The following is a 17,142-nucleotide window of genomic DNA, read 5'->3' as shown; positions in this document are numbered from 1 at the left end:
TTGATTTCTCTGTATACTGGCCAGTGCTTATTTTCACCATGTTAAAAATATATTATTCTAGCCACTCTAATAGAGGTATATTGACATCTCATTGTGTTTTTCGATTAGTTTTTTAACTGATCACCAAAAGTGTTAACCATATTTTCATGTGCTTTTTTTCCTTCTATATATTTTCTGAGGAGTAGTACTTATTCAAAGTTTCATCCAACATCTAGAGATTTGGCTAGTTTCCAATTGGTGAGTTTTTACTGATCTTTATATGTTTGGATGTGGGTACTTGTCTTTTCATTTCTCTAGCATTATATTTTGCAGAGCAAAAGTTATTTGTTTCTGGGATTTTTGTTGTTGTTGTTGTTGTTGTTGTTAACTCTGATAAAGTCTATTTTATCAATGTATTTTTCAGGATTGTGCTTTGGGTATGTTATGCAAGAAAACTACCTAAAAGCAAGTAAGTTTTTTTTTTTCATTAAAACATTCTCAGCTTTACATTCTGCATGTCACTCCTATGGTTCATTTTAAACTAAGTATTATATAAAATACAAGTCATACATAATTTTATGCCACAGTCTGACTGGCTGGACAAAATAACCAGGGGGAGTGACAAGCAACTTGTGAAGATTGATATAGCGGGAGCCGCTTTATTGCAGGACAGCAGAGGTATATATACTTAACTAATTACACACAGCTTATCTTAATTAACATAAACTAGATACAGCAGTCAACCAATAAGGAATCCTCATTATCTTAATGATTATACACAGCTTAACTTAATTGACATAATCTAGACACAGAAGCCAGTCATTAAGGAATCTCTATCATCTTAATGTCTCGCTGGCGTTACTTCTCAAGCCACTCCTCTTGGCAAAGTGCCTGGCACCATCTTGACTTGTGACTTGTCTGTGGCTCTCAACAATTTTATATCTTATAAGTATATAAATATACATATGTGTGTATATATTCATATACACACATTTTAAATTATTTGCTGAAGGGAAGGATTTTTCTTTTCTCTTTTGTCAAAAATGAACTAGCCATATTTGTTTCTATTTCCAGGTTGTATTTTGATGTGTTTCTCTGTAACCTGGTCATTAGTGGAGGTCTTCAAATCATGTGATATGAATCTTGCTAGTGTGCTTTTCCTGTACCAAATTGTTTTTGGTATTTCATTCCCTTTACTTTTTCATACAATTTTTACAAACAGTTTTTAAATATATATGAAATAACTTGCTAAGGTTTTGATTATGATTGCTTGTGGAATTGTGTATAGATTATGTACAAAATGTCTGCATTTTTAGTTGGTATCTCTCGAAATTGCCAGATTCATAACTAAATTTAAAATCCTAATTAAAGTTGGTATTGTATCAGGTCAATTTAAATGATTTTTAAGATTTTTTCTCATTCTTATTTATGTTATGGTTGTCCTAAACATATTTACATAGATTTAAATCACTACCGGTTTCATAAATGTTGCTTTCTACTCTCATAATTATTTTAGATACTATAAGTTAGAAAAAATAGTCTTATATTCACCCTGCTATTTATCATTTTGTCTTCCTTCCTTCTTACAAATCACAGATTGTTAGTATTGTCATTTTCCTGATAAATTTCTGAAGCATATCACATACAATATTTTAATAGTGCATCATCTGAGGTTATCTTCATTCAGGTTTCACTCCTCCAAGGTATTATCCCAGGTTTTAGATTTCTAAATTGAAAGTGTATCCACATTTACCTCCTCCCACCCCTGCCCCCAACACCAATCTTAATAGGTTGTTCCAATGTCTTCTGGTTTCCAGTGTTTTTCTGATCAGAAATGTGAAGCAATTTGAATTGATCATCCTAAATATGCAAGTGTTCATGTTTACTCTCTGTTTTCAAGTTTACATGTCTCTATCTTTGATTTTAGACTCTTGAATCATAATGTGCCTTGATGTGCTTTTCTTTACATTTATACTTTTCAAAGTTTGGTGCACTTCTTTAACCTAAATATTTATGTTTTTATACTAAATTAGGGGAATTTCATCATTTCTTTTATTTTCATTCCTGCACCAAAGTCATCTTCTTTATTCCCACAATCCCCAGGTAATAAATATCGAACTTTTTTGATTTATCTCCAAATGACTGAGGCCTCATTCTTTATCTCGGTTCTTTAAGTTGGGTAAGCTTTACTGAAATATCCAGAACTTTGCGATTTTCATCTCTCTTCTCCACTTGGCTATTAAGTCCTACTTATTATCTTTAATTAGATATTAAATATTTCAGTTTTATCAATTCTATATAGTTTTTAAAAATAGTTTCTACATGTCTAAGAATTCTGAGTTTCCTCTCACTATAATGATTTTCACCCTTACTTTATGGATCATGGTTATAATGCCTCTGTAAAAATCATTGTCAACTTGAGGTTTACAGGTTCTGAATTTTTTCAACTTTTATTACATCAGATAACTTGAATTATAACTGGGTGTTTTATAACAGTATTTCTGAGATTCTAGGTTCTTTTAAAATCATTTACAGAATATTGACATTTTTGTAAGCTCATTTATTCTTGCTAGAAGTTATCCTCTTAGGTTAAGTCCACAAATTTTGTCTAACCTTCAGTAAGTTGTGATTCCAATGACAGTTCAGTTTTATACCCTTTGCTACCTTCCTTACGCCATCCTATGTATACACAATTTAAGAGTTTTGAATTTAGATAAATGGTATCATGGATCAGCAATTTTTTCTGTAAAAATTTTTTCTAGAATATATATTTTATGTTTTGTAGATCATGTTTGGTATGTGTTTTATATTCTATGTTCACAGATCGTCTCTAGCTTAGAAAAGTTTAAGTTTTGGGATTTTTACAGTGGTATAAAATTAATCAACATTTAGGAGAAACCATAATTAAACTTTAGGTTGTGATCTTGTCCCCAGCGGGAGGGGGTGGCTTGATGTTTTCTCAGGATACTCTGCAGTGCTGTGACCACAGGGATAAACAACCAGAGAGCTGTGTTGCTAGCCATTATGTTTGGTAGGTGCATTAAATGACTTTTTACTTGTAATATTTTCAACTTACCATGGGTTTATTAGAACGTAAACTTGTCTTAAGCATACAAGCATCTTTATTGGTTGGTTTTCTTGTCTTCTTGTTTTACAGCCCTTTGAAAATGCAAGAAATATTCTTGGTCGTTAGACTGTATAATGCTTGTCCATGGGAAAGATCATTTTGTGGGATATAGTGGATTAAATCAAATTTACAGAGTAATTAGTTTTAAAGTGTCTGCAATGCTTCTTTGAGTTTGCTCTGTCAATGGCAAGGTCACGAGTAAGTCTGAGATTCCTGTTTGTTCACACACAGAGCTGTAGCATCAGGAGGCAAGCTTTCCTCTAACTAGAATCTCCTGCATACTCTCTGGTCCCAGGAGTCACTTGAACTGCTTTATCTAGTCAAAAAGATTGATTTCTCTTGGTCTTATCCCCACACCCAAAATATGTTGGACTTTTTCACAGAAATGTAGCAATAGATAGAGCAAAGTAACAAAAAGGAAGAGAGCCATAAATCACAGTTATAAAGTAGCAGAAGATAATTTAAAATTGAATCCATGTTCATATCTATTAGAAAACAAAAGTACTCTGATTGCATGTATTTACATTCACTTACTATGTGCATCCTCATGTGCATACCCTCCCCACATAGAGTTGCTAAGAGCCACAGCCAAGTAATATGATACATGGCATTTTTGGTTGAAAGGTGACACCAACAAGCCATTGAGATGATATTATTATGTTAAGATTTGCGTTCATATGGATATTGGACTCCTGCTGTCCACCTAGGCCTGCTACAGGACTCCTGGAGAGTTCCCATTGGTTGGGGAAGTGCGCTAGGAGGGAATTCCAGAGGAGGAACTGCCTCTTGGGTTCCGGGAGAATGCGGCATAGGTTGATCGAAAATCTTCCCAGACATGTAAGGAGCATTGGCGGCAGTTTCAAAAAATAAAGTTTGTTCCTGCTTGAGTGTCTCGTGATTTTGTGCCCAGCCAGACTGGGGCAATTGGTGGCCCGTATGGACAAGAGTGCTTCCTGATTTGACTCCACAGAACAAAACAAAGTTGGAAGTTGATCTTGAAAATATATGACAGGAAAATATTTTTTAGTAGTTTCAATAGCTTTTGCATTGTCACTCTTTCTAAGAAATGGGTCCATGATGCACATATTCTTCAAAAGAAGAAATTCTTTTCTGATATGAGCATGTATAAACATAACCTGTCAGATATCAGGAAGTCTATGGAATATTAACTCATAAAGCTGTCAACATGAGCAACACCTTATGAAGCATATATCTCAACATTTTACTGCATAGAGTTTCTACACTATTTACCAGGTCACAAAAAAGTTATACAATATTTGCAGTTAATCATTTAAAAATTTCTTTTATATGGATAAAGCAGTAATTTAAAATTTATTTTCAGTGCAATTGGACATAAATAGTTATTTAATATAGATAAGAAGAAATAGTTTTGCAAGCAACATAAATATTGAAATATACCTGTAATTATACAAGGCACTGGCACACATACAGGGACATGGACCATCATGACAAATGTGAAATGACAATCTTAATTACACAAGGAAAAGCAACACTAGCACATTCATTAATACAATCACTAAACAAAACCTTTAGCAGATGATATAAATAATGTAAGATGAGGTAGAAGTTCACATATTACTGTGCCTCTCTAAATTCACAAATCTCTTATGGTCTTACACTATGTTGCTCTTAGTAGCAAATTGATGTCTTCTTGCATGTTTTGAAATAATTTTCAGTCACTAACTAAAGTTTTTATATTTATTTCATACTTACTAAAAATGTTAAATGAGAAATAGGTACAATAAAGTTAATTTCATGAACTTATAACATGGAGTTTGACTAAGGGTAAAGTCCAAATTTACTCTATTAAATTTCTTTAGTCTTTTTTTTTCTTACCATAGACTAGTAAAAACCATCTAATAGTATTCTTCAGAGTACAAATGAAAGCAAGGAATTTATTTGTTAATATTAAACAAAAATTCATTAATTAAATTTAAATTTAACAATTTATTATTTATTGATTCATTGAAAATATGTATTTTTATTATTTATTTTAAATTAGCTAAATTTTATTAAGTAACCATGACAACTTCCAAAAAAAAAGCAAGTTATTTCCAAATTTCAAGTAAGAAGTAAAGAAAACCATAACACAGGAATAAGCTGTAAGAGAAGCTGTTCATTTGGTGCTGACATCAAGTACTTGAGGAAGAGGTGGTTTGGGCTTGTCATCCAAACCACTGGGTGGGACCAGTGTGACATGTCAGCTGGCAGAACTTGCTGAGAACCTCCTCTCTGGAGTATCAGGGAGAGCCCTTCTAACAGAGCTTTCCATGTTGGCACTTGGCTTTAAAATCACCTGCAGCAATTATCAGCAGAAGCTGCCACCCACAGTGTACTGCTGGCCCCAGTGTGCCCAGGATCAGGTGCCCCAGGTCCAGGTGCTGGGGAAGGTATGTGTGCTATATAAGCCTCCAAAAGGCAGCACTAGAGACAAGAAGGAAATTCATTGCATGGGTTGGTCATGAAGGGCTTTGCTAATCTGCGATATTATTGAGTAGTGGTCACCAATTAGGAAGGGCCTAAGCTGTGAGTTATTAGAATAGATCAGAAAAGAGCATTCCAGACTGGGATAATAGGAAGTGCAAAAGTTATCTTCCAGAATATGTTTGCCGTGTTGGAGGATAAGCAGATTTTTCAGTTTTGGTAGGGACAGGTGAGTGAGGAGATTGGTGGTTGCACAGAGAGGAAACTGGAGATGAGGCCTCACTAAGTCGTGATACATCTTGGTTTTTATTGAAATATGTATGTAAGTGGACAGCATACTCTTTTGAGGTATCACTCTGGCTGTTTTGGGGACCAAGCATTAAGGAGTATAAGTTAGAAAATTTGAAAACAACAAATTAGAAAGTTTAAGTGCCATAGCACAACACTGATTTTGTTGCAGATGTTTCTAGGAATCACCACTAATTTTATTCTCTCATACTTCTGATCTTTCTGATAGACTACATTTTCTGGCTTCTCTTTCAGTTAGCATAGACATACTAATTTTAGAAAATTAAATGTGAGATTGGGCATTTGATTTAACGGTAAATATTATTCTAATTAACTTAGATATTGTTGAATTGAAATTATTTGTTGCCTTTACCAAAATGCATATATGTGATGATTTCTTAATGGCCATACTGAAAATTAAAATATGTTAAGAAGATAGTTTGCTCAAAAGACATCAAATTAATTTAAGCCTAAATCTCTAAAATAAAGTGATAAGAAGAAACCAGAATATAATGTATGTTGCCTATTTTTAGCAAGGTGTGGTGAATAAGATATGAACATAGGCACACATTAGCTGGACTTCAAAGAGTTATCATCTGGAAGCAACAGAAATTCACTGCGTGAATGCCTTGTGTCTAGAAAGGAGTGCTGGACCCCACAACAGACAATATAATTAAATTGCTTCTGAGTAACACAAATTGTTGAAAATCAGCCATTGAACAAAGTGTTTCAAGTGCAGGTGAAAGTGAGACAAAAGAGTTTCAGTGTGGCCCAAACATTTTTGAGCTAGAAAGCCAAGATGGTGATGGTAAGTTTGTAACGAGGACCTAGGAAGGATCTTTGGATATAGAAATAAGCATATGGAACTTGTCATAGCAAACACGGGAAGCTCACTAACACTTCTATGAAACAGTACTGCCAAAGAAATTGCAAAGCTCAGACTAAAATAACCCTAGGCAGTTCAAGCAGGAAAACAACACTTGGAACCAGACACTTCCACATGTAGGAAGCAGGTTGAAGCACTAAGGAATGGAAGAAAACTCACTCACCAAAGAAGAAATACTTCCAAACACTTTTACATGGAGCCAAGGGGATAATGAAGGGAGAGGAGTCTCCTAGGGGGCAAATCAGAGTCTAATCAAGAACTCACTCTCTTAGAGAAAGGAATCTTATCAAGACGCCCAGCTGTATTTCCTTTTAAAAGGGGAGTTTTGATTGCAGCTCTTCCAGTTTCTGATCCACATTCTATAATATGGTCTTGTTCCACATGGTGATGTTTCAATCAGTGAATGACCCATAAGATTATAACAGTGGCCCTGTAATATTACAATAAGGCTGAAAAAGTCCTATCACCTGTCAATGTCACAGACATTGTACCATCGTAATGACACAGGTTGCTCCAATTTTCATAGTCACGCTGGTGTAAATAAACCTACTGTAATGCCAGTATTATAGAAGTAGAGCAAATATAATTATTTATAGTACTTAATACATGATAATGGTAATGAACTCCTATGCTACTGGGTCATGTATTTGCTACATTTTTTTAAAACATTATTTTAGAGTGTACTTCTTCCATTTATTAGAAAAAGAAAAAGAGGAGTTAACTATAAAACACCCTCAGGTAGGACCTTCAAGAGTCAGGGATTCTGAAGAAAGCATTGCTGTCATGTGAAAGGACAGCTACATGAACGTTATTGTCCCTGGAGGCCTTCCAGTGGGACCAGTTGTTGTGCTCGAACACATTGTTATTAATGATCCTGACCCTGTGTAAGCCTAGGCCACCATGGGTGTTTGTGTCTTAATTTTTTAATATACCTTTGTTTAATTTATTTATTTTATGCAATGTTGAGGATCCAACTCAGTGCATCACACATGCCAGGCAACCATTTCTACCACTGAGACACAACCCCAGCCCCTGTGTCTTCATTTTTAACAAAAGCTTTAAGTAATAGAAAAAAAAAATTCAAATAGAAAAAATATCATAGACTAAGTATATGAAGAAAAAATATATATTTCTGTACAACATACAATGTGTTTATATTTTAAACTACATGTTATTACAAAAGAATGAAAAGTTTTTACAAGCTTACAAAGAAATAAAAAGCACAATAAGATAAGGTTAATTTATGATTGAAGGTAGAATGACATTTTGCATTTGCTCAATCTGTATTAATTGCGTGTATTGATGGAGTGTGATATTGCAATACATGCCTATCATCTGTACTCATCAAATCCAAACCCTATATGTATTTCCCTCCCCATCCCAGCCTCTAGTAATCACTGTTCTACATTCAGCACTCAGATTGACCTCTTCTCTTTCCAATATCTCTCTCTCTATATATATAGAGAGAGATTTATATACAAGTACCAATGTGCTGCATTAATTATGAACTAAACTGCACTAAGCTTACTAAAAATTGCATATGTATATATGTACATGCATAGAGTATATATACATATATATGTATGTGTGTATATACTTACATACTATATATTTGTGTGTATATAGATACACACACATATATGGTTTATAATATATTATAGAGTTTTTAGTAAGTTAATGAAGCTTAAGTGTACAGTTTTCATAATTTCCGCACTAGTGTGTACTAATAAACTAGGTCTTCACATTCATTCACTTCTCACTCACTTAGAACCAAGAGAAAAAGCTTTTTCATGAAAATTTATTCATGGTAAGTGCAGTATGTCCACGTACATTTTTTATCATTGTAGCATATTTTTACTATACCTTTTCTGTGTTTACAAATGGTTCAGATACACAAATATAACTATTACAATTGCCTACTGTATTTAGTATGATAATTTATTGTGCAAGTTTTTTGCCTAAAAGCAATGTCTCTACACACCATATAGCCTAGGTGTGTAGCACGCTACAGCAACTAGGCTTGTGAAAGTACACTCTCTAATGTTCACACACTAGCGAAATCACCTAAAGACCTATTTAAAAGAATGTACCCCTATTGTTAAGTGACGTAGTTGTGTGTGAAGGTTCTTGTCTTTATATTTCATAGGTAAACAGTTTTCAGGAAAATAGACCCTACTTAAATAATCTCAATCCAGAATATGCTGAGGAATTCTGTTTCCATGCTTCTTAACTCCTAAGTTTAACCTGGACAAGTAGATCTCTGAACATTCTCTTGACAGTGATGATAAATGTGCTCTTGGGAGGAAGAGGGCTTCACAAGGATTTCCATAAATCCAGCAACCTGTGGTATTCACGAGGGACTCTGGGGGTCAGAGGTGAAGACAATGGAACATTTTTAGCCTGGGTTTCTGAATTAAACAATTGGAGCAGATATGAGCATTTTAAGTGTACTATTATACTAAGCTGTAGAGACTAGATTTATCAGCTATAGCAATTAAAAATTACTGGAACCAATGGATGCTCCTATTTATTTTCTACAATCAATTAGGTTTTTATTTTTAAATAAGAGAAATAATTTGTCTAAGGAAAACTTCAGCAGTATTTGAAATTATGTTGCTGCTCAAATTCATTTTAAGGGTTCAGAAGTCTTGACATTATAATGTTAACAGAGAAAGGAAATACATAAATGATATGTCTTCATCTAAAATTATGTCTAAATATTGTGTCCTAACTTTGTCCTATTTTTATTTCTTTTATGAAAGAGAAGCTTGAATTGAAAACACAGCTCAACTTTTTTTTCATTGCATTTGTGATAAAGCTACACACTCACACATATGGCAGAAAAAAATCAGGATACTTTCTATTCTAATGGGATAGTGATTCAGATAATTCAGTTTCCTCATTAATTGCAGTATCATGAATAATTGAATTTTTGTTTTGTGCAATTATTTTCCACTTATTAGTAAGGAATGAATTGTGTACACATGTATGTGTATTTCTTAAATATTGTTGATTACTTTTCTTGTCAAGGACCACACAGTCCAAAGTACTACAAAACAGTTATGAAGAACCACAGAAATTTGTTTTCTCCAGTTCATGTAGCTGGAAGTCCAAAATCAAGGTATAATCAGGGACATACTTCCTCTGAAAACTGTAAGGAACATTTTTCATGCTTATGTATAGCTTCTTGGGGTTGCTAGAAATCTTTGTATTCCTTAGACTTGCAAACACAGACCTCAGACTCTGCCTTTGTCATCACATGGCATTGTCCTCAATCTGTCTCTCTGCCCTCTTATAAGATCCCTGGTCATCAATCCCGGAAGCTGAAACAAGAGGATTGCAAGTCTAGATAGACCCTCAGCAACTTTGTGAGACAATGTATCAAGAAAAAAAAAAAAAGTAAAAATAAAAAGGAGTTAGAATGTAGTTTGGTGGTAAAGTACCACTGAGTTAGGAGAGAGAAAAGAATACTATTTTGAATCAATGATGTACTCAACTCCAGAATGACCTCAATGAACTACTTTCAAATAAAGTCACATTCTGATATACAAGGAATTAAAACTTCAGCATTTCCTTTTAGAGGTTACAATTCAACCCATAAAAACTTTCTTCAGTTTTAAATTAATAATATTACAGAGGGAAAAATCATGACGATTTGAGAGTAACTTCAACTGGAAGTTTTATTTCTCTATTTGTTTTGCAATCAGAAACTAAGTTGGCAGAGTCATTGCAAAACTTTAGAATGCATCTTTCACAAAAATATACTTTATGTCAGCTGAAATACTCTGTTTTATTTCCCCAAAATTAAATATGCTATATAGTATTCAGGGACATAAATGAATAATCAAGAGAGATAAAAATCATATTTTAAGTAATACCATATTGTTATCACTGAAACCCAAAAGCAGGAGAGCAGGAGAAATAAGAGCCCAGTTTCATTGTTAATCATATTGAAACTCATGATCACATGACTTTATACTGTTGAAAATTAAGAGGTAAGGCAACTTCTCCAGTAAGTCAAGTTTTTTACAATCTGTAAATATGGAACTGGTATATATATTATTTCTGTATTATATAGTCATTTCTCCTAAGAGTGAATGCACTTAAGAGATAGGTCAATTCAACTAAAGAGTATGACATAAAAGTTGTGATTTATTTTCAGTCTGTTTACATTCACAGATATAAATATTAGTTCTGATTGTATTCTCTTTTCTTTATCACCTATTGTACTGAAAAACAGTTTTTTCGCCAGAAAAAGAGTAATGAATTATCTATATGTCTAGCCATCCAATCCATCTTTTATTTATTTTCCAAGAAGAGAATAAATGCCTTAGGATAATTGTGGATGGAAATGTCAAAGTAGTTAAATATATAGAATTTGATAGTGTTAACTTTACCTAATTTTTTAAAAATTTCTATTCAGCAAAGATATACTATTTGGTTCTATACATAAAAAAAAAAAAAAAAAAAACGCTCAAAAAAAAAAAACAAAAACAAGTCAAGTATTTTTAGCTCCAGCACATTTCTATTTTATTATAAATGAAGCAGAGTTCGCCTGTCCCTTCATATAGTACCTCAGAAGCCATAGAAACTGCCTGTTTATATTACCTCATCTTTCCTTCCTCTTCATAAACCTTTCCAACAGAGTGAAGGTACATTTTAGTTTTATTAGACCATAAAACTTGGTGCAATGCATTTCATCCTTTTACGAATTGTCTTGAGAACATTTTAATTGCATTTCATTGTGCCTTGGTGTCAGATATGTTCTTTTATGACCTACTCTTCAAACCTCACTCATTACTCTTCTCAGTTCCTCTACTAATGAGCAACGTGTATTTCTTAAGGTCTTTGTCATTCCTAAAGCTGTAAACTTTTCCGCAAGTATTCATGCTCTGTGTTTTTGTGTTAACAACATATTTCAGTCTGACTCTTCTAATTCTTTTCTGTAATTTGTTATACATCTCCATATTCTGCTGTGACAAATTTTCTCTTGTTTATTTTCCCTTGATTTAAAAACTTATGTATAGTCATTGTGAAAGTGGTTATATAAAAAAAATCAATATTATTTTACACATATTAAAGAAATGTTATAATTCTTTTTTAACATTGTGGAATTTCGGTTTTTCTTAATACAATGCAAATACAAATAAGTCTCCATATAGCAAACTGGACAGTAGTATTGTTAGGTAAAGGGAACAATTTGACGGTGCTTGGAAAAAAAAAACTGAGACCAACAGATTGTAAATAAAGCTCTGAAAGGCAGTACTTCTGCAGAAAAAGTTAACTTTTGCTTATGCAGGACAGGAAAATTTAGAGACATTAAAATTACATATATGCTGTTTTATTGCTATTTTATTATTGATATTGGATTTGCTTCTTTCTCTGTGCATTAAACTTAAAAGGGCACAAGAAGAATTTATCCTTTTTTAATTATCATTTTTTTAGTTGTAGATGGACACAATATCTTTATTTATTTTTATATGGTGTTGAGGATCGAACCCAGTGCCTTACACTTGCAAGGCAAGTGCTTCATCACTGAGCTACAGCCCCAGCCCAGAATTTATCTTTTTTTTTTTTTTTTTCTACAAAACTTGCTTTTATGGGGTAGGATCTGAGACTTTAGGAGGGGAATCCCAGAAGCTGTGACTGAAGGAAATATGTTTTCTTAGTCCCCTTAAAGGAAGTATACAATACAATATATGGGGCATCTTGAACAATGTGGACACTCTCCTGTCTCCAAGACGAAGAAAAGTGTGATGGACATATGTTAAAGTCACCTGCACACTGAAGCAAAAGGCAGATAGGAGTCCTGTGATATATTTAATGCTGTGATATTTCCAACACAAGAAAGAGAAAAGCCAGTAGAATTCAAAAGAGAAAATGGAAGAAAAGGGAAAGAATGTGGCTTATTTCTGCTTCTATTGAAAATGTAGGGAAAAAGCAATAAGAACGAAAATCAGATTTGTTCCATCTACTCATTTCATATGTGATTTCTATCTGTAACTTTATTTCCATATACATATTTACGTTTCTATATTCTTTATAATTTTATGTGTTTTGTTTATGCACTTTTATCTTGATATCATATTTTAAAGATGTTCACGCTGTGTGCGGCAATAATAGAGCAACAGGAAAAGTACAGTTACTGAGAAAGCCAACCAATCACAGGGAGAACTTGGACAATGTGAAGACAGAAAGCAAGCTGCATGGCTCACTGCTCTGCTTTCCTCAAGTACATTCAACTCCTAGATAATGGTTTAGTCTTCTCTCCTTCAGATCATGGGGGATATAAAAACATTTAGCCTAAATATTGCTCGTTCCTTTTTATTTTCTATGTATCAATTAATAAGGATTTTATTAAATGCAAAAGACTGTACTGAAAATAAGATGCAAATTATATTAATATCAGTGTCATTTTTCTTGAAAAAGAGGTATACCAAAGTGACTTTTTTTTTTTAAAGTAACCAAACCAGCAGCAGGTTGAGTAATTTTTTATCACCCAGTATTCCTTGGTCTACATACATGGAAGTTCAAACTCCAGAATCAGGCACTGGGTGCAGACACAGTTCATGAGCATCCCTTTGACTGTGGCTCAAGGAGGAGGAAAGCATCTCTGAAGGTACAGAAAGTAGAAAAAATCCCTGATGATCAGCTTTCTGTTACTGTAAACAAACAAACAAACAAACAACAACAACAACAAACCTAATCTAGTCAACTTATAAGGAGGAACAGTTTATTTTTGTTCATAGTTGTGAAGGTTTTAGTCTGGGGTGGGCTGGCCCCTTGCTTTGGGGTCTGTGGTGAAGAAACACATCATACTAGGAACATGTAACAAAGTCAAACCATTCACCTGCAGCTAGGCCACAAAAAGGAGAAAATGAAGAAGGGTCAGGGTACCAATATCCCCTTCAGGAACACACCCTCATAATCTGAAGACCTCCCACTGAATCCTCCCCGCCCCTCTTTCTGATTTTTTATTAGTTTATTGTAGTTATACATAAAATTGAAACTCATTTTGGCATGAGCATAAAAGAATGAAATGTAATTTGCTCCATTTCAGGCCCCAGTATTTCTGCTTTACCTCTTCTTCCCCTTTGCCCTATTCCCTTCCTCTACTGTTCTTCCTTCTATGTATTTACAGTTTTTTTTAAACCCTCTTTTTAAGATTTTTTAAAGATAGACACAGTATCTTATTTATTTATTTTTTATGTGGTGCTGAAGATTGAACCCAGCACCTTACATGTGCAAAGCAAGTGCTCTACCACTGAGATATAACCCCAGCCTCTAAACCCATTCTTTGTAGATATGCGTAAATGTAAAATTAACTATTTATTTATATACATACACAGTATAATTTGGCCAATTTTACCCCACCCTTCCTCTCCTTTCCCATCCCTCTCCTTTCTCCTTCAAACTCTTTCTTGTACTCCAGTGATCTCCCTTTAATAAAAACTGAGGTTTTGCCTTATTTTTAAAGTTATGTAATTTACGATATTAAATGTAATCTCATAGTAACTACAAAAATGGTTACAAAACATACAAAAAAGGAAATGAGAAATGCAAACATTTCACCACCAAAATATCACCTAAGCACAAAAGAAAACATTAATGCAGAAAAAGAGGCACAAAAAACTAATAAGGATTTTAGCATAAAATAAAACAACAAAAAATTCTTGAATTAATCATTTAATCAATTAATAATTAATACAAGTATAAGTTTTCTAATCAAATGATGGATTTGCAAAGTGAATGAAAACACAAGATCCAATAATATGTTGTTCTTATATGTTGATAAGCATACACGGATTGAAAATAAAAGTATGAAAAAAATATTTCTTGATGAAAAACAAGCAAGACTGTCTAAACTATAACAGAAAATATTAATTTCAAATAGACAAGAGTGCAAGAGACGAGGAAGGATATTATACACGGCAAGAAGATATTATAACTTTAAAGGTTTGTGGATCTAATTACAGACCATCAAAATATTTGAAGCAAAGCTGGCAGAAGAGAGAAAGAGGAAGTTTTACAATAATAGTTGGAGATTTCAATTTCCCCTCTCAATAACAGACCAGCCATTCAGTGTATGAGTAAGGAAACAGAGGACTAAAGGAACATGATAAACCAACTAGCTCTAAAAGACTGTGAAAAACACTCTACCCCAGGACAATAGCATACAAGTACAAACCAGATACTCTCCAAGATAAAACAAGTGATAGGACATAAGATCTATCTCAGTAGATATAAAATACAGACAACATACAAAGTATCTTCTCTGGTCAGACTGTTATGAAATTATAGATCAACCTTGATTTTGAGTGACATAAAAGTGTTATTAGATATTTTTTGACCAGAAGACCTTTCTGGCTGTTGTGATGAAAGTACACTGAGAAACATCAGAGAAGAAAACAGGGAGATCCCTGGGAGGTCAATGCTGAAGTCAAGTGGGTAGCTTAGAGCAGAATTGTAGAAGTCAAGAAAATAAGTAACAGCCGGCTTTCACAGCTACATGGAGACACAGTAAACAGTATTGCTGGTGCCTTGGCTATGGGTAAAAAGGAAAAAATAGGCAAGACAAAAGTGTATATAATTTAAGACACTCAAAGGATAGTTGTCCGCATTATAGATGATAATGGTTCCAATTCTCTAAAAGAAAAGGTGAAGAGAAAATTGTTAAATAAATTCAAACATCCCAAATAATAAAATTAATTTTATTACATATTGTGAAACTCTAAGAAGAAGTACAATTCATAGCTATATTTTTCCCGAGGGTCAGCTTAAATGATTTATGAGATGGATAGACTATCAGTAACTTTTTACTTGATATGCCACAGGAAAAAAAGAGTGTTTTGGGAATCCTCTCACATATGCAACAGCATTGCTTAAACTCCTCCAAAATTATTTTGCCAATTGAACAAAATTACCCAACAGTTTATAGTCACTGATGAGTAGTTAAATCACATCAGAACAGATGCAACATTCTGGAAAAATAATCATATATCACCTATTATCAAAAGGATATACATAATAATTGATAGACCTAATTTACATAATGAGAAGATCTTTAAGAAATATAAGAAAAAATAATTATTTTTGATGATATTTATAACTGATTCAATTATAAGTCATTTAATATAGTAATATAGATCCATACATTTCTAAGGACATAATGTTTAAAATGAAATGCACCCCAAAAAATTTAAAGTCATAATTTAAAATAAATTTAAAGCATCTGATTTATTCTTTACAGACAATTCAATTTAACATAAACAAAAGGGATGTATTAGGAAACTTAAATTATTATTTACCTTTGCTGATATTACTACGTATTCTTAATCATCATGTATTTTTAATTGAATCCTATCTTCAATGCTTGAAAGCAATATTATTAAAACACTTTATTTTTTTAAATTAGTAATACAAATTACAAGTAACTTCAGAAACAATAATTAAATGCATGGTTTGCTTAGAGGGACTATTTCTTTTTAAAATCAAATAAAATTGTGCTAGAAAATATAAATTCATAGATATAGTATAGTATTTTTGCACATGAGTTTTTAAAGTTCAATATTCTAAAGGAAGGAATATCACAATACCTTTAAAATATAATGATGGATTTTATTTCTTCCTTCCTGTCAGGAAGTAACCATTCATTCATGATTTGTGTCAATGTATATAGTTATTATTCAATCTTGATTATTGACACGAAACTGTCCTCTTGGCAAGATTTAGACTAAGCAAATATGGATAGCTATATGTGTGTCACAGTCATAAGAAGGATCCATTCTGACATAAAACATGGGCACACTGGGCATTACCTATGCCGTGGACCCCTTATCTATGGTTTCCTTTCTACAGTTCAGTTATCCCTGGTCAAGTGTGATCTGAAGATATTAAAAGGAAAATCTCAGAAATAAACAATTCATGAGCTTCATATTGCTTGTTATTCTGAGCAAAATGGTGAAATCTTGTGCTATCCTGTTCTCTCCCACCTTGTCCATGAACTACCCTTGTCCAACACATCTGTGCTTTATATACTGCCATTCTGTAGCTACTTAGAAGTTGTCTTGAAAGTCAGATCTGCTGTTTTGCCTTTGTAGTGCTTATACCTAGAGTATGCTAAAAACAGCAGTTGCAAGAATGTGCTGAACGTCTTCAAAAGTATTTCCCACAGGTCAAGAGAGACCACTACATGTATAAATACAGACAGTCCCCACCTTACCATTATTCTAATTGTTTTCATTAACAGATTTCATTATGGACGAGATCACATATGTTAAACTCGATATATGTTCATTTGACTTTGCATATTTTCTATGATATTTAGTTTGATATCTCTATCGTTCATTTATAAAAACTTCATATAAATTATGAATGTTAATTTTTAATTGTTATTTACATTCCAATGTTGTAATTA

The sequence above is a fragment of the Callospermophilus lateralis genome, chromosome 5, assembly GCF_048772815.1.
Source record: "Callospermophilus lateralis isolate mCalLat2 chromosome 5, mCalLat2.hap1, whole genome shotgun sequence".
NCBI classification, from domain to species: Eukaryota; Metazoa; Chordata; class Mammalia; order Rodentia; family Sciuridae; genus Callospermophilus; species Callospermophilus lateralis.
Note: the sequence above shows the minus strand (reverse complement) of the source record.